Genomic DNA, 19150 nt, shown 5'->3' with positions numbered 1-19150 from the left:
AAGCCAGACTCACCCTCCCACAAAGCTGCCACCCGGGCTGCGAGGGGCGCCGCCGGTCATTCAGGGCGGGAAAACTGACAGGGCCCTGGAGAAACCGGCGACATTTGAAGCCTCCCACCCCAAAATGCAAGGGCCCACAATCCCGCACCCCAGCGCCTTTACATCGGCCCGCCCACCTCTCACTGCCCAGCCAGAGGATCTGGCCTGCCGGCCTTATGGGGGCTAACTCTAACCCTGGGTCGGCCCACGAGGAGCCCCTCCCAGGGGGCCTGGCACCACAACGCCGGGTATTGGGGATCCCCGAACCGCAGCCTGGGATTCACCCTGCCGCCCCACTGCCAACGGAGCCGCTAGGGGCCTTGCTGGTTATTCATTGCAGGAGAAAGGGCAGGGCCCTCCGAGCCATGGCAACATTCAAAGGCCCAGGACGCCAAAACGCTGGGGCCCAGGTCCCACTCGCCATCGCCCTCAACTCGGCCTGCATCTCCACTCCTCGCACAGCCGGCGGATCGGGCCTGCCGGCCTCCTGGGCGCTAACCCTAACCCTAGGACGGCCCCGAGGGTCGCTTCCTAAGGGGCCTGGCTCCGCAACGCCGGGGATTGGGAACCCCCAAGCCCCAGCGCTGGGTGCACCCTGCCGCCCTGCCCCACACGTGCCGCTAGGGGCGCCGCCATTCATTCAGGGTGGGAGAATGGGCAGGGCGCTTCGAACCCCCGCCGACCTTCGAAGGCGCCCCGAACCAAAACGCTTGGGCCCGGGCTCATGTTCACCAACACCCTCACCTCGGCCCAACTCTCCGCTCCACGCACAGGCGGTGTATCGGGCCTGCTGGCCTCCTGGGGGCTAACTCTAAACCTAGGTCCGCCCACGAGGAGCCCCTCCCAAGAGGCCTGGCCCCACAACGCTGGGGATTGGGGATCCACGAGCCGCAGCATGGACTCACCCTGCCGCTCCACCGCCAAGGGAGCTGCTAAGGGCGCCGCTGGTTCTTCAGGGCAGGAGAACGGGCAGGGCCCTTTGAGCCATGGCAACAGTCGAAGGCCCAGGGCGCCAAAACGCTGGGGACCACGCTCCCGCTCTGCATCACCCTCAACTCGGCCCGCACCTCCGCTCTTCGCAGAGCCAGCGACTTGGGCCTGCCGGCCTCCTGGGAGCTCACCCTAACCCTAGGACAGCCCCTGAAGGTCCCTTCCTAAGGGGCCTGGCGCCGCAACGCCAGGGATTGGGGGCCCCCAAGCCCCAGCGCCGGATGCACGCTGCCACCCCAACCCACACAGGCCGCTAGGGGCGCCGCCATTCATTCAGGGTGGGAGAACTGGCAGGGCCCTCCGAACCCCTGCCGACCTTGGAAGGCGCACCGAACCAAAACGCTTGGGCCCAGGCTCATGTTCCCCAGCACCCTCACCTCGGCCCAACTCTCCGCTCGACGCACAGGTGGTGTATCGGGCCTGCTGGGCTCCTGGAGGCAAACCCTAAGCATAGGTCGGCCACCGAGGGGCACTTCCCAAGGGGCCTGGCGTCGCAACGCTGGGGATGGGGACCCCGAGCTCATGTGCCGCACTCACCCTGCTGCCCTTCAGCCACCCGAGCCGCTAGAGGCCCCGCCGGTCAATCAGGGCAAGAGATCGGGCAGGGCCCTCCGAGCCCACGCTGACCTTTGAAGGCTCCCCGCGCAAAAACGTTGGCTCCCAGGATCCTGCTCGCCAGCGCCCTCACCTAGGCCAACACCACCGCTTGCTTGAGAGCCGGTGGATAGGGCCTGCCGGGCTCCTGGCAGCTAACCAAAACCCTAGGTCGGCCCTGAGGGGACATCCCAAGCGGCCTGGCTCTGCAATGCTGGGGATTGGTGACTCAGAGCCCCAGAGCCGGACTCACCCTGCCGCACTGTCCCCACCTGGGCCGCTAGGGGCGCCGCGGGTCATAGAGGGCGAGAGAAGGGCAGGGCCTTCTGAGTCCCCGGTGACCTTCAAAGGCTCCCCGTGCCAAAACGCTGGTGCCCACGCTCCCGCTCCCCAGCGCCTTCACCTCGGGCCGCACCTCAGCTCGCCGCACAGTGTGCGGTTGGGCCTGACGGTCTCCTGGGGGCTAACCCTAACCCTAGGTCGGCCCCCCAGGGGCCCCTCCCAAGGGTTTTGGTGCCACTACGCCAGGGATCTGGAACCCCAAGCCCCAAAGCCAGACTCACCCTCCCACAACGCTGCCCCCCGGGCCGCGAGGGGCACCGCCGGTCATTCAGGGCGGGAGAACTGACAGGGCCCTGGAGAAACCGGCGACATTTGAAGCCTCCCACCCCAAAATGCAGGGGCCCACAATCCCGCACCCCAGCGCTTTTACCTCGGCCCGCCCACCTCTCACCGCCCAGCCAGAGGATCTGGCCTGCCGGCCTTATGGGGGCTAACTCTAACCCTGGGTTGGCCCACGAGGAGCCCCTCCCAAGGGGCCTGGCACCACAACGCCGGGGATTGGGGATCCCCGAACCGCAGCCTGGGATTCACCCTGCCGCCCCACTGCCAACGGAGCCGCTAGGGGCCTTGCTGGTTATTCATTGCAGGAGAAAGGGCAGGGCCCTCCGAGCCATGGCAACATTCAAAGGCCCAGGATGCCAAATCGCTGGGGCCCAGCTCCCGCTCGCCATCGCCCTCAACTCGGCCTGCATCTCCACTCCTCGCACAGCCGGCGGATCGGGCCTGCCGGCCTCCTGGGCGCTAACCCTAACCCTAGGACGGCCCCGAGGGTCGCTTCCTAAGGGGCCTGGCGCCGCAACGCCGGGGATTGGGAACCCCCAAGCCCCAGCGCTGGATGCACCCTGCCGCCCTGCCCCACACGTGCCGCTAGGGGCGCCGCCATTCATTCAGGGTGGGAGAACGGGCAGGGCCCTTCGAACCCCCGCCGACCTTCGAAGGCGCCCCGAACCAAAACGCTTGGGCCCGGGCTCATGTTCACCAGCACCCTCACCTCGGCCCAACTCTCCGCTCGACGCACAGGCGGTGTATCGGGCCTGCTGGCCTCCTGGGGGCTAACCCTAACTGTAGGTCGGCCACGGAGGGGCCCTTCCCAAGTGGCCTGGCGCCACAACGCCGGGAATGGGGACCCCAACCCAAGTGCCGGTCTCACCCTGCTGCCCTTCAGGCACCGGAGCCTCTAGGGGCCCCGCCGGTCATTCAGAGCGGGAGAACGGGCAGGTCCCTCCGAGCCCCCACTGACCTTCGAAGGCCCCCCGCACTAAAACGCTTGGGCTCATGCTCAGTCTCGCCAGCGCCCTCACCTCGGCCCAACCCTCCGCGTGCCGCACAGCCGCAGATCGGGTCCACCGGCCTCCTGGGGGCTAACCGCAACCCTAGATCGACCCCCGAGGGGCCCCTCCCAAGGGATCTGGCGCCGCAACGCTGGGGATTGGGGACCCCCGAGCCTCAGCACTGGACTCACCCTGCCACCCAGCCGCCACCCGGGGGCTTGGGGTGGTGCCGTTCATTCAGGGCGGGAGCACGGGCAGGGCCCTCCAAGACACGGCGACCTTCAAAGGCCCCCCGCGCCAAAACACCCGGGCCCACGCTCCCGCTCACCAGTGCCCTCACCTCGGTCCGCCACTCCAGTCTCCACACGGCTGGCGAATAGGGCCTGCCGGCATCCTAGGGGCTAAACCTCACCCTAGGTCAGCCTCCGAGGGGCCCCTCCCAAGGGGCCTGGCGCCGCAACGCGGTGGACTGGGGACCCCCGAGCCCTATGCCCGGACTTACATGCCGCCCCGCCGCCACCTGGGCTGCTAGGGGCGCCGCCGGTCATTCAGGGAGGAGAATGGGCAGGGCCCGCCGAGTCCCCGGAGACATTCGAAGGCCCCCGGTGCCAAAACGCTTGGGCCCAGGCTCTTGCTCGCCAGCGCCCTCACCTCGGCCCGCCCCTCCGCTCCACGCACAGCGGGCGGATCCCGCCTGCCGGCCTCCCGGGTGCTAACCCTAACCCTAGGTCGGCCACCCAGGGGCCCCTCCCAAGGGTCCTGGTGCCTCTTCGCCAGGGATCGGGAACCTCAAGCCCCAGAGCCACACTCACCCTACCGCAACGCCGCCACCCGGGCCGCTAGGAGCACTGCGGGTCATTCAGGGCGAGAGAAGGGGCAGGGCCTTCCGAGCCCCCGGTGGCCTTCAAAGGCTCCCCGTGCCAAAACGCTGGTGCCCACGCTCCCGCTCCCCAGCGCCTTCACCTCGGGCCGCACCTCAGCTCGCCGCACAGTGTGCGGTTGGGCCTGACGGTCTCCTGGGGGCTAACCCTAACCCTAGGTCGGCCCCCCAGGGGCCCCTCCCAAGGGTTTTGGTGCCACTACGCCAGGGATCTGGAACCCCAAGCCCCAAAGCCAGACTCACCCTCCCACAACGCTGCCCCCCGGGCCGCGAGGGGCACCGCCGGTCATTCAGGGCGGGAGAACTGACAGGGCCCTGGAGAAACCGGCGACATTTGAAGCCTCCCACCCCAAAATGCAGGGGCCCACAATCCCGCACCCCAGCGCTTTTACCTCGGCCCGCCCACCTCTCACCGCCCAGCCAGAGGATCTGGCCTGCCGGCCTTATGGGGGCTAACTCTAACCCTGGGTTGGCCCACGAGGAGCCCCTCCCAAGGGGCCTGGCACCACAACGCCGGGGATTGGGGATCCCCGAACCGCAGCCTGGGATTCACCCTGCCGCCCCACTGCCAACGGAGCCGCTAGGGGCCTTGCTGGTTATTCATTGCAGGAGAAAGGGCAGGGCCCTCCGAGCCATGGCAACATTCAAAGGCCCAGGATGCCAAATCGCTGGGGCCCAGCTCCCGCTCGCCATCGCCCTCAACTCGGCCTGCATCTCCACTCCTCGCACAGCCGGCGGATCGGGCCTGCCGGCCTCCTGGGCGCTAACCCTAACCCTAGGACGGCCCCGAGGGTCGCTTCCTAAGGGGCCTGGCGCCGCAACGCCGGGGATTGGGAACCCCCAAGCCCCAGCGCTGGATGCACCCTGCCGCCCTGCCCCACACGTGCCGCTAGGGGCGCCGCCATTCATTCAGGGTGGGAGAACGGGCAGGGCCCTTCGAACCCCCGCCGACCTTCGAAGGCGCCCCGAACCAAAACGCTTGGGCCCGGGCTCATGTTCACCAGCACCCTCACCTCGGCCCAACTCTCCGCTCGACGCACAGGCGGTGTATCGGGCCTGCTGGCCTCCTGGGGGCTAACCCTAACTGTAGGTCGGCCACGGAGGGGCCCTTCCCAAGTGGCCTGGCGCCACAACGCCGGGAATGGGGACCCCAACCCAAGTGCCGGTCTCACCCTGCTGCCCTTCAGGCACCGGAGCCTCTAGGGGCCCCGCCGGTCATTCAGAGCGGGAGAACGGGCAGGTCCCTCCGAGCCCCCACTGACCTTCGAAGGCCCCCCGCACTAAAACGCTTGGGCTCATGCTCAGTCTCGCCAGCGCCCTCACCTCGGCCCAACCCTCCGCGTGCCGCACAGCCGCAGATCGGGTCCACCGGCCTCCTGGGGGCTAACCGCAACCCTAGATCGACCCCCGAGGGGCCCCTCCCAAGGGATCTGGCGCCGCAACGCTGGGGATTGGGGACCCCCGAGCCTCAGCACTGGACTCACCCTGCCACCCAGCCGCCACCCGGGGGCTTGGGGTGGTGCCGTTCATTCAGGGCGGGAGCACGGGCAGGGCCCTCCAAGACACGGCGACCTTCAAAGGCCCCCCGCGCCAAAACACCCGGGCCCACGCTCCCGCTCACCAGTGCCCTCACCTCGGTCCGCCACTCCAGTCTCCACACGGCTGGCGAATAGGGCCTGCCGGCATCCTAGGGGCTAAACCTCACCCTAGGTCAGCCTCCGAGGGGCCCCTCCCAAGGGGCCTGGCGCCGCAACGCGGTGGACTGGGGACCCCCGAGCCCTATGCCCGGACTTACATGCCGCCCCGCCGCCACCTGGGCTGCTAGGGGCGCCGCCGGTCATTCAGGGAGGAGAATGGGCAGGGCCCGCCGAGTCCCCGGAGACATTCGAAGGCCCCCGGTGCCAAAACGCTTGGGCCCAGGCTCTTGCTCGCCAGCGCCCTCACCTCGGCCCGCCCCTCCGCTCCACGCACAGCGGGCGGATCCCGCCTGCCGGCCTCCCGGGTGCTAACCCTAACCCTAGGTCGGCCACCCAGGGGCCCCTCCCAAGGGTCCTGGTGCCTCTTCGCCAGGGATCGGGAACCTCAAGCCCCAGAGCCACACTCACCCTACCGCAACGCCGCCACCCGGGCCGCTAGGAGCACTGCGGGTCATTCAGGGCGAGAGAAGGGGCAGGGCCTTCCGAGCCCCCGGTGGCCTTCAAAGGCTCCCCGTGCCAAAACGCTGGTGCCCACGCTCCCGCTCCCCAACGCCCTCACCTCGGCCCCGCCCTCCGCTCCCTGGACAGTGGCCGGATCCCACCTGCCGGCCTCCTGGGGGCTAACCCTAACCCTAGGTCAGCCACCCAGGGGCCCCTCCCAAGGGTCCTGGTGCCGCTACACTGGGGATCAGGGACCCCAAGACCCAGAGCCAGACTCACCCTGCCGCCACGTCGCCACCCGGGCTGCTAGTGGCGCCGCCCGTCATTCAGGGCGGGAGAAGGGACAGGGCCCTGGAGAAACCGGCGATATTTGAAGCCTCCTGCGCCAAAATGCAGGGGCCCATGCTCCCGATCGCCAGCGCCTTTACCTCGGGCCGCCCACCTCTCGCCGCCCAGCCAGAGGATTGGGCCTGCTGGCCTCCTGGGTGCTAACTCTAAACCTAGGTCCGCCCACGAGAAGCCCCTCCCAAGAGGCCTGGCCCCACAACGCTGGGGATTGGGGATCCACGAGCCGCAGCATGGACTCACCCTGCCGCTCCACCGCCAAGGGAGCTGCTAAGGGCGCCGCTGGTTCTTCAGGGCAGGAGAACGGGCAGGGCCCTTTGAGCCATGGCAACAGTCGAAGGCCCAGGGCGCCAAAGCGCTGGGGACCACGCTCCCGCTCTGCATCACCCTCAACTCGGCCCGCACCTCCGCTCTTCGCAGAGCCAGCGACTCGGGCCTGCCGGCCTCCTGGGAGCTCACCCTAACCCTAGGACAGCCCCTGAAGGTCCCTTCCTAAGGGGCCTGGCGCCGCAATGCCAGGGATTGGGGCCCCCAAGCCCCAGCGCCGGATGCACGCTGCCACCCCAACCCACACAGGCCGCTAGGGGCGCCGCCATTCATTCAGGGTGGGAGAACTGGCAGGGCCCTCCGAACCCCTGCCAACCTTCGAAGGCGCACCGAACCAAAACGCTTGGGCCCAGGCTCATGTTCACCAGCACCCTCACCTCGGCCCAACTCTCTGCTCAATGCACAGGTGGTGTATCGGGCCTGCGGGGCTCCTGGAGGCTAACCCTAAGCATAGGTCGGCCACCGAGGGGCACTTCCCAAGGGGCCTGGCGTCGCAACGCTGGGGATGGGGACCCCGAGCTCATGTGCCGCACTCACCCTGCTGCCCTTCAGCCACCCGAGCCGCTAGAGGTCCTGCCGGTCAATCAGGGCAAGAGATCGGGCAGGGCCCTCCGAGCCCACGCTGACCTTTGAAGGCTCCCCGCGCAAAAACGTTGGCTCCCAGGATCCTGCTCGCCAGCGCCCTCACCTAGGCCCACCCCACCGCTTGCTTCAGAGCCGGTGGATAGGGCCTGCCGGGCTCCTGGCAGCTAACCAAAACCCTAGGTCGGCCCTGAGGGGACATCCCAAGCGGCCTGGCTCTGCAATGCTGGGGATTGGTGACTCAGAGCCCCAGAGCCGGACTCACCCTGCCGCACTGTCCCCACCTGGGCCGCTAGGGGCGCCGCGGGTCATAGAGGGCGAGAGAAGGGCAGGGCCTTCTGAGTCCCCGGTGACCTTCAAAGGCTCCCCGTGCCAAAACGCTGGTGCCCACGCTCCCGCTCCCCAGCGCCTTCACCTCGGGCCGCACCTCAGCTCGCCGCACAGTGTGCGGTTGGGCCTGACGGTCTCCTGGGGGCTAACCCTAACCCTAGGTCGGCCCCCCAGGGGCCCCTCCCAAGGGTTTTGGTGCCACTACGCCAGGGATCTGGAACCCCAAGCCCCAAAGCCAGACTCACCCTCCCACAATGCTGCCCCCCGGGCCGCGAGGGGCACCGCCGGTCATTCAGGGCGGGAGAACTGACAGGGCCCTGGAGAAACCGGCGACATTTGAAGCCTCCCACCCCAAAATGCAGGGGCCCACAATCCCGCACCCCAGCGCTTTTACCTCGGCCCGCCCACCTCTCACCGCCCAGCCAGAGGATCTGGCCTGCCGGCCTTATGGGGGCTAACTCTAACCCTGGGTTGGCCCACGAGGAGCCCCTCCCAAGGGGCCTGGCACCACAACGCCGGGGATTGGGGATCCCCGAACCGCAGCCTGGGATTCACCCTGCCGCCCCACTGCCAACGGAGCCGCTAGGGGCCTTGCTGGTTATTCATTGCAGGAGAAAGGGCAGGGCCCTCCGAGCCATGGCAACATTCAAAGGCCCAGGATGCCAAATCGCTGGGGCCCAGCTCCCGCTCGCCATCGCCCTCAACTCGGCCTGCATCTCCACTCCTCGCACAGCCGGCGGATCGGGCCTGCCGGCCTCCTGGGCGCTAACCCTAACCCTAGGACGGCCCCGAGGGTCGCTTCCTAAGGGGCCTGGCGCCGCAACGCCGGGGATTGGGAACCCCCAAGCCCCAGCGCTGGATGCACCCTGCCGCCCTGCCCCACACGTGCCGCTAGGGGCGCCGCCATTCATTCAGGGTGGGAGAACGGGCAGGGCCCTTCGAACCCCCGCCGACCTTCGAAGGCGCCCCGAACCAAAACGCTTGGGCCCGGGCTCATGTTCACCAGCACCCTCACCTCGGCCCAACTCTCCGCTCGACGCACAGGCGGTGTATCGGGCCTGCTGGCCTCCTGGGGGCTAACCCTAACTGTAGGTCGGCCACGGAGGGGCCCTTCCCAAGTGGCCTGGCGCCACAACGCCGGGAATGGGGACCCCAACCCAAGTGCCGGTCTCACCCTGCTGCCCTTCAGGCACCGGAGCCTCTAGGGGCCCCGCCGGTCATTCAGAGCGGGAGAACGGGCAGGTCCCTCCGAGCCCCCACTGACCTTCGAAGGCCCCCCGCACTAAAACGCTTGGGCTCATGCTCAGTCTCGCCAGCGCCCTCACCTCGGCCCAACCCTCCGCGTGCCGCACAGCCGCAGATCGGGTCCACCGGCCTCCTGGGGGCTAACCGCAACCCTAGATCGACCCCCGAGGGGCCCCTCCCAAGGGATCTGGCGCCGCAACGCTGGGGATTGGGGACCCCCGAGCCTCAGCACTGGACTCACCCTGCCACCCAGCCGCCACCCGGGGGCTTGGGGTGGTGCCGTTCATTCAGGGCGGGAGCACGGGCAGGGCCCTCCAAGACACGGCGACCTTCAAAGGCCCCCCGCGCCAAAACACCCGGGCCCACGCTCCCGCTCACCAGTGCCCTCACCTCGGTCCGCCACTCCAGTCTCCACACGGCTGGCGAATAGGGCCTGCCGGCATCCTAGGGGCTAAACCTAACCCTAGGTCAGCCTCCGAGGGGCCCCTCCCAAGGGGCCTGGCGCCGCAACGCGGTGGACTGGGGACCCCCGAGCCCTATGCCCGGACTTACATGCCGCCCCGCCGCCACCTGGGCTGCTAGGGGCGCCGCCGGTCATTCAGGGAGGAGAATGGGCAGGGCCCGCCGAGTCCCCGGAGACATTCGAAGGCCCCCGGTGCCAAAACGCTTGGGCCCAGGCTCTTGCTCGCCAGCGCCCTCACCTCGGCCCGCCCCTCCGCTCCACGCACAGCGGGCGGATCCCGCCTGCCGGCCTCCCGGGTGCTAACCCTAACCCTAGGTCGGCCACCCAGGGGCCCCTCCCAAGGGTCCTGGTGCCTCTTCGCCAGGGATCGGGAACCTCAAGCCCCAGAGCCACACTCACCCTACCGCAACGCCGCCACCCGGGCCGCTAGGAGCACTGCGGGTCATTCAGGGCGAGAGAAGGGGCAGGGCCTTCCGAGCCCCCGGTGGCCTTCAAAGGCTCCCCGTGCCAAAACGCTGGTGCCCACGCTCCCGCTCCCCAACGCCCTCACCTCGGCCCCGCCCTCCGCTCCCTGGACAGTGGCCGGATCCCACCTGCCGGCCTCCTGGGGGCTAACCCTAACCCTAGGTCAGCCACCCAGGGGCCCCTCCCAAGGGTCCTGGTGCCGCTACACTGGGGATCAGGGACCCCAAGACCCAGAGCCAGACTCACCCTGCCGCCACGTCGCCACCCGGGCTGCTAGTGGCGCCGCCCGTCATTCAGGGCGGGAGAAGGGACAGGGCCCTGGAGAAACCGGCGATATTTGAAGCCTCCTGCGCCAAAATGCAGGGGCCCATGCTCCCGATCGCCAGCGCCTTTACCTCGGGCCGCCCACCTCTCGCCGCCCAGCCAGAGGATTGGGCCTGCTGGCCTCCTGGGTGCTAACTCTAAACCTAGGTCCGCCCACGAGAAGCCCCTCCCAAGAGGCCTGGCCCCACAACGCTGGGGATTGGGGATCCACGAGCCGCAGCATGGACTCACCCTGCCGCTCCACCGCCAAGGGAGCTGCTAAGGGCGCCGCTGGTTCTTCAGGGCAGGAGAACGGGCAGGGCCCTTTGAGCCATGGCAACAGTCGAAGGCCCAGGGCGCCAAAGCGCTGGGGACCACGCTCCCGCTCTGCATCACCCTCAACTCGGCCCGCACCTCTGCTCTTCGCAGAGCCAGCGACTCGGGCCTGCCGGCCTCCTGGGAGCTCACCCTAACCCTAGGACAGCCCCTGAAGGTCCCTTCCTAAGGGGCCTGGCGCCGCAATGCCAGGGATTGGGGCCCCCAAGCCCCAGCGCCGGATGCACGCTGCCACCCCAACCCACACAGGCCGCTAGGGGCGCCGCCATTCATTCAGGGTGGGAGAACTGGCAGGGCCCTCCGAACCCCTGCCAACCTTCGAAGGCGCACCGAACCAAAACGCTTGGGCCCAGGCTCATGTTCACCAGCACCCTCACCTCGGCCCAACTCTCTGCTCAATGCACAGGTGGTGTATCGGGCCTGCGGGGCTCCTGGAGGCTAACCCTAAGCATAGGTCGGCCACCGAGGGGCACTTCCCAAGGGGCCTGGCGTCGCAACGCTGGGGATGGGGACCCCGAGCTCATGTGCCGCACTCACCCTGCTGCCCTTCAGCCACCCGAGCCGCTAGAGGTCCTGCCGGTCAATCAGGGCAAGAGATCGGGCAGGGCCCTCCGAGCCCACGCTGACCTTTGAAGGCTCCCCGCGCAAAAACGTTGGCTCCCAGGATCCTGCTCGCCAGCGCCCTCACCTAGGCCCACCCCACCGCTTGCTTCAGAGCCGGTGGATAGGGCCTGCCGGGCTCCTGGCAGCTAACCAAAACCCTAGGTCGGCCCTGAGGGGACATCCCAAGCGGCCTGGCTCTGCAATGCTGGGGATTGGTGACTCAGAGCCCCAGAGCCGGACTCACCCTGCCGCACTGTCCCCACCTGGGCCGCTAGGGGCGCCGCGGGTCATAGAGGGCGAGAGAAGGGCAGGGCCTTCTGAGTCCCCGGTGACCTTCAAAGGCTCCCCGTGCCAAAACGCTGGTGCCCACGCTCCCGCTCCCCAGCGCCTTCACCTCGGGCCGCACCTCAGCTCGCCGCACAGTGTGCGGTTGGGCCTGACGGTCTCCTGGGGGCTAACCCTAACCCTAGGTCGGCCCCCCAGGGGCCCCTCCCAAGGGTTTTGGTGCCACTACGCCAGGGATCTGGAACCCCAAGCCCCAAAGCCAGACTCACCCTCCCACAACGCTGCCCCCCGGGCCGCGAGGGGCACCGCCGGTCATTCAGGGCGGGAGAACTGACAGGGCCCTGGAGAAACCGGCGACATTTGAAGCCTCCCACCCCAAAATGCAGGGGCCCACAATCCCGCACCCCAGCGCTTTTACCTCGGCCCGCCCACCTCTCACCGCCCAGCCAGAGGATCTGGCCTGCCGGCCTTATGGGGGCTAACTCTAACCCTGGGTTGGCCCACGAGGAGCCCCTCCCAAGGGGCCTGGCACCACAACGCCGGGGATTGGGGATCCCCGAACCGCAGCCTGGGATTCACCCTGCCGCCCCACTGCCAACGGAGCCGCTAGGGGCCTTGCTGGTTATTCATTGCAGGAGAAAGGGCAGGGCCCTCCGAGCCATGGCAACATTCAAAGGCCCAGGATGCCAAATCGCTGGGGCCCAGCTCCCGCTCGCCATCGCCCTCAACTCGGCCTGCATCTCCACTCCTCGCACAGCCGGCGGATCGGGCCTGCCGGCCTCCTGGGCGCTAACCCTAACCCTAGGACGGCCCCGAGGGTCGCTTCCTAAGGGGCCTGGCGCCGCAACGCCGGGGATTGGGAACCCCCAAGCCCCAGCGCTGGATGCACCCTGCCGCCCTGCCCCACACGTGCCGCTAGGGGCGCCGCCATTCATTCAGGGTGGGAGAACGGGCAGGGCCCTTCGAACCCCCGCCGACCTTCGAAGGCGCCCCGAACCAAAACGCTTGGGCCCGGGCTCATGTTCACCAGCACCCTCACCTCGGCCCAACTCTCCGCTCGACGCACAGGCGGTGTATCGGGCCTGCTGGCCTCCTGGGGGCTAACCCTAACTGTAGGTCGGCCACGGAGGGGCCCTTCCCAAGTGGCCTGGCGCCACAACGCCGGGAATGGGGACCCCAACCCAAGTGCCGGTCTCACCCTGCTGCCCTTCAGGCACCGGAGCCTCTAGGGGCCCCGCCGGTCATTCAGAGCGGGAGAACGGGCAGGTCCCTCCGAGCCCCCACTGACCTTCGAAGGCCCCCCGCACTAAAACGCTTGGGCTCATGCTCAGTCTCGCCAGCGCCCTCACCTCGGCCCAACCCTCCGCGTGCCGCACAGCCGCAGATCGGGTCCACCGGCCTCCTGGGGGCTAACCGCAACCCTAGATCGACCCCCGAGGGGCCCCTCCCAAGGGATCTGGCGCCGCAACGCTGGGGATTGGGGACCCCCGAGCCTCAGCACTGGACTCACCCTGCCACCCAGCCGCCACCCGGGGGCTTGGGGTGGTGCCGTTCATTCAGGGCGGGAGCACGGGCAGGGCCCTCCAAGACACGGCGACCTTCAAAGGCCCCCCGCGCCAAAACACCCGGGCCCACGCTCCCGCTCACCAGTGCCCTCACCTCGGTCCGCCACTCCAGTCTCCACACGGCTGGCGAATAGGGCCTGCCGGCATCCTAGGGGCTAAACCTAACCCTAGGTCAGCCTCCGAGGGGCCCCTCCCAAGGGGCCTGGCGCCGCAACGCGGTGGACTGGGGACCCCCGAGCCCTATGCCCGGACTTACATGCCGCCCCGCCGCCACCTGGGCTGCTAGGGGAGCCGCCGGTCATTCAGGGAGGAGAATGGGCAGGGCCCGCCGAGTCCCCGGAGACATTCGAAGGCCCCCGGTGCCAAAACGCTTGGGCCCAGGCTCTTGCTCGCCAGCGCCCTCACCTCGGCCCGCCCCTCCGCTCCACGCACAGCGGGCGGATCCCGCCTGCCGGCCTCCCGGGTGCTAACCCTAACCCTAGGTCGGCCACCCAGGGGCCCCTCCCAAGGGTCCTGGTGCCTCTTCGCCAGGGATCGGGAACCTCAAGCCCCAGAGCCACACTCACCCTACCGCAACGCCGCCACCCGGGCCGCTAGGAGCACTGCGGGTCATTCAGGGCGAGAGAAGGGGCAGGGCCTTCCGAGCCCCCGGTGGCCTTCAAAGGCTCCCAGTGCCAAAACGCTGGTGCCCACGCTCCCGCTCCCCAACGCCCTCACCTCGGCCCCGCCCTCCGCTCCCTGGACAGTGGCCGGATCCCACCTGCCGGCCTCCTGGGGGCTAACCCTAACCCTAGGTCAGCCACCCAGGGGCCCCTCCCAAGGGTCCTGGTGCCGCTACACTGGGGATCAGGGACCCCAAGACCCAGAGCCAGACTCACCCTGCCGCCACGTCGCCACCCGGGCTGCTAGTGGCGCCGCCCGTCATTCAGGGCGGGAGAAGGGACAGGGCCCTGGAGAAACCGGCGATATTTGAAGCCTCCTGCGCCAAAATGCAGGGGCCCATGCTCCCGATCGCCAGCGCCTTTACCTCGGGCCGCCCACCTCTCGCCGCCCAGCCAGAGGATTGGGCCTGCTGGCCTCCTGGGTGCTAACTCTAAACCTAGGTCCGCCCACGAGAAGCCCCTCCCAAGAGGCCTGGCCCCACAACGCTGGGGATTGGGGATCCACGAGCCTCAGCATGGACTCACCCTGCCGCTCCACCGCCAAGGGAGCTGCTAAGGGCGCCGCTGGTTCTTCAGGGCAGGAGAACGGGCAGGGCCCTTTGAGCCATGGCAACAGTCGAAGGCCCAGGGCGCCAAAGCGCTGGGGACCACGCTCCCGCTCTGCATCACCCTCAACTCGGCCCGCACCTCCGCTCTTCGCAGAGCCAGCGACTCGGGCCTGCCGGCCTCCTGGGAGCTCACCCTAACCCTAGGACAGCCCCTGAAGGTCCCTTCCTAAGGGGCCTGGCGCCGCAATGCCAGGGATTGGGGCCCCCAAGCCCCAGCGCCGGATGCACGCTGCCACCCCAACCCACACAGGCCGCTAGGGGCGCCGCCATTCATTCAGGGTGGGAGAACTGGCAGGGCCCTCCGAACCCCTGCCAACCTTCGAAGGCGCACCGAACCAAAACGCTTGGGCCCAGGCTCATGTTCACCAGCACCCTCACCTCGGCCCAACTCTCTGCTCAATGCACAGGTGGTGTATCGGGCCTGCGGGGCTCCTGGAGGCTAACCCTAAGCATAGGTCGGCCACCGAGGGGCACTTCCCAAGGGGCCTGGCGTCGCAACGCTGGGGATGGGGACCCCGAGCTCATGTGCCGCACTCACCCTGCTGCCCTTCAGCCACCCGAGCCGCTAGAGGTCCTGCCGGTCAATCAGGGCAAGAGATCGGGCAGGGCCCTCCGAGCCCACGCTGACCTTTGAAGGCTCCCCGCGCAAAAACGTTGGCTCCCAGGATCCTGCTCGCCAGCGCCCTCACCTAGGCCCACCCCACCGCTTGCTTCAGAGCCGGTGGATAGGGCCTGCCGGGCTCCTGGCAGCTAACCAAAACCCTAGGTCGGCCCTGAGGGGACATCCCAAGCGGCCTGGCTCTGCAATGCTGGGGATTGGTGACTCAGAGCCCCAGAGCCGGACTCACCCTGCCGCACTGTCCCCACCTGGGCCGCTAGGGGCGCCGCGGGTCATAGAGGGCGAGAGAAGGGCAGGGCCTTCTGAGTCCCCGGTGACCTTCAAAGGCTCCCTGTGCCAAAACGCTGGTGCCCACGCTCCCGCTCCCCAGCGCCTTCACCTCGGGCCGCACCTCAGCTCGCCGCACAGTGTGCGGTTGGGCCTGACGGTCTCCTGGGGGCTAACCCTAACCCTAGGTCGGCCCCCCAGGGGCCCCTCCCAAGGGTTTTGGTGCCACTACACCAGGGATCTGGAACCCCAAGCCCCAAAGCCAGACTCACCCTCCCACAACGCTGCCCCCCGGGCCGCGAGGGGCACCGCCGGTCATTCAGGGCGGGAGAACTGACAGGGCCCTGGAGAAACCGGCGACATTTGAAGCCTCCCACCCCAAAATGCAGGGGCCCACAATCCCGCACCCCAGCGCTTTTACCTCGGCCCGCCCACCTCTCACCGCCCAGCCAGAGGATCTGGCCTGCCGGCCTTATGGGGGCTAACTCTAACCCTGGGTTGGCCCACGAGGAGCCCCTCCCAAGGGGCCTGGCACCACAACGCCAGGGATTGGGGATCCCCGAACCGCAGCCTGGGATTCACCCTGCCGCCCCACTGCCAACGGAGCCGCTAGGGGCCTTGCTGGTTATTCATTGCAGGAGAAAGGGCAGGGCCCTCCGAGCCATGGCAACATTCAAAGGCCCAGGATGCCAAATCGCTGGGGCCCAGCTCCCGCTCGCCATCGCCCTCAACTCGGCCTGCATCTCCACTCCTCGCACAGCCGGCGGATCGGGCCTGCCGGCCTCCTGGGCGCTAACCCTAACCCTAGGACGGCCCCGAGGGTCGCTTCCTAAGGGGCCTGGCGCCGCAACGCCGGGGATTGGGAACCCCCAAGCCCCAGCGCTGGATGCACCCTGCCGCCCTGCCCCACACGTGCCGCTAGGGGCGCCGCCATTCATTCAGGGTGGGAGAACGGGCAGGGCCCTTCGAACCCCCGCCGACCTTCGAAGGCGCCCCGAACCAAAACGCTTGGGCCCGGGCTCATGTTCACCAGCACCCTCACCTCGGCCCAACTCTCCGCTCGACGCACAGGCGGTGTATCGGGCCTGCTGGCCTCCTGGGGGCTAACCCTAACTGTAGGTCGGCCACGGAGGGGCCCTTCCCAAGTGGCCTGGAGCCACAACGCCGGGAATGGGGACCCCAACCCAAGTGCCGGTCTCACCCTGCTGCCCTTCAGGCACCGGAGCCTCTAGGGGCCCCGCCGGTCATTCAGAGCGGGAGAACGGGCAGGTCCCTCCGAGCCCCCACTGACCTTCGAAGGCCCCCCGCACTAAAACGCTTGGGCTCATGCTCAGTCTCGCCAGCGCCCTCACCTCGGCCCAACCCTCCGCGTGCCGCACAGCCGCAGATCGGGTCCACTGGCCTCCTGGGGGCTAACCGCAACCCTAGATCGACCCCCGAGGGGCCCCTCCCAAGGGATCTGGCGCCGCAACGCTGGGGATTGGGGACCCCCGAGCCTCAGCACTGGACTCACCCTGCCACCCAGCCGCCACCCGGGGGCTTGGGGTGGTGCCGTTCATTCAGGGCGGGAGCACGGGCAGGGCCCTCCAAGACACGGCGACCTTCAAAGGCCCCCCGCGCCAAAACACCCGGGCCCACGCTCCCGCTCACCAGTGCCCTCACCTCGGTCCGCCACTCCAGTCTCCACACGGCTGGCGAATAGGGCCTGCCGGCATCCTAGGGGCTAAACCTCACTTTAGGTCAGCCTCCGAGGGGCCCCTCCCAAGGGGCCTGGCGCCGCAACGCGGTGGACTGGGGACCCCCGAGCCCTATGCCCGGACTTACATGCCGCCCCGCCGCCACCTGGGCTGCTAGGGGCGCCGCCGGTCATTCAGGGAGGAGAATGGGCAGGGCCCGCCGAGTCCCCGGAGACATTCGAAGGCCCCCGGTGCCAAAACGCTTGGGCCCAGGCTCTTGCTCGCCAGCGCCCTCACCTCGGCCCGCCCCTCCGCTCCACGCACAGCGGGCGGATCCCGCCTGCCGGCCTCCCGGGTGCTAACCCTAACCCTAGGTCGGCCACCCAGGGGCCCCTCCCAAGGGTCCTGGTGCCTCTTCGCCAGGGATCGGGAACCTCAAGCCCCAGAGCCACACTCACCCTACCGCAACGCCGCCACCCGGGCCGCTAGGAGCACTGCGGGTCATTCAGGGCGAGAGAAGGGGCAGGGCCTTCCGAGCCCCCGGTGGCCTTCAAAGGCTCCCAGTGCCAAAATGCTGGTGCCCACGCTCCCGCTCCCCAACGCCCTCACCTCGGCCCCGCCCTCCGCTCCCTGGACAGTGGCCGGATCCCACCTGCCGGCCTCCTGGGGGCTAACCCTAACCCTAGGTCAGCCACCCAGGGGCCCCTCCCAAGGGTCCTGGTGCCGCTACACTGGGGATCAGGGACCCCAAGACCCAGAGCCAGACTCACCCTGCCGCCACGTCGCCACCCGGGCTGCTAGTGGCGCCGCCCGTCATTCAGGGCGGGAGAAGGGACAGGGCCCTGGAGAAACCGGCGATATTTGAAGCCTCCTGCGCCAAAATGCAGGGGCCCATGCTCCCGATCGCCAGCGCCTTTACCTCGGGCCGCCCACCTCTCGCCGCCCAGCCAGAGGATTGGGCCTGCTGGCCTCCTGGGTGCTAACTCTAAACCTAGGTCCGCCCACGAGAAGCCCCTCCCAAGAGGCCTGGCCCCACAACGCTGGGGATTGGGGATCCACGAGCCGCAGCATGGACTCACCCTGCCGCTCCACCGCCAAGGGAGCTGCTAAGGGCGCCGCTGGTTCTTCAGGGCAGGAGAACGGGCAGGGCCCTTTGAGCCATGGCAACAGTCGAAGGCCCAGGGCGCCAAAGCGCTGGGGACCACGCTCCCGCTCTGCATCACCCTCAACTCGGCCCGCACCTCCGCTCTTCGCAGAGCCAGCGACTCGGGCCTGCCGGCCTCCTGGGAGCTCACCCTAACCCTAGGACAGCCCCTGAAGGTCCCTTCCTAAGGGGCCTGGCGCCGCAATGCCAGGGATTGGGGCCCCCAAGCCCCAGCGCCGGATGCACGCTGCCACCCCAACCCACACAGGCCGCTAGGGGCGCCGCCATTCATTCAGGGTGGGAGAACTGGCAGGGCCCTCCGAACCCCTGCCGACCTTCGAAGGCGCACCGAACCAAAACGCTTGGGCCCAGGCTCATGTTCACCAGCACCCTCACCTCGGCCCAACTCTCCGCTCGACGCACAGGTGGTGTATCGGGCCTGCGGGGCTCCTGGAGGCTAACCCTAAGCATAGGTCGGCCACCGAGGGGCACTTCCCAAGGGGCCTGGCGTCGCAACGCTGGGGATGGGGACCCCGAGCTCATGTGCCGCACTCACCCTGCTGCCCTTCAGCCACCCGAGCCGCTAGAGGCCCCGCCGGTCAATCAGGGCAAGAGATCGGGCAGGGCCCTCCGAGCCCACGCTGACCTTTGAAGGCTCCCCGCGCAAAAACGTTGGCTCCCAGGATCCTGCTCGCCAGCGCCCTCACCTAGGCCCACCCCACCGCTTGCTTGAGAGCCGGTGGATAGGGCCTGCCGGGCTCCTGGCAGCTAACCAAAACCCTAGGTCGGCCCTGAGGGGACATCCCAAGCGGCCTGGCTCTGCAATGCTGGGGATTGGTGACTCAGAGCCCCAGAGCCGGACTCACCCTGCCGCACTGTCCCCACCTGGGCCGCTAGGGGCGCCGCGGGTCATAGAGGGCGAGAGAAGGGCAGGGCCTTCTGAGTCCCCGGTGACCTTCAAAGGCTCCCTGTGCCAAAACGCTGGTGCCCACGCTCCCGCTCCCCAGCGCCTTCACCTCGGGCCGCACCTCAGCTCGCCGCACAGTGTGCGGTTGGGCCTGACGGTCTCCT

The sequence above is a fragment of the Ursus americanus genome, chromosome 22, assembly GCF_024610735.1.
Source record: "Ursus americanus isolate L20-20 chromosome 22, mUrsAme1.1.p, whole genome shotgun sequence".
Classification (NCBI taxonomy): Eukaryota; Metazoa; Chordata; class Mammalia; order Carnivora; family Ursidae; genus Ursus; species Ursus americanus.
Note: the sequence above shows the minus strand (reverse complement) of the source record.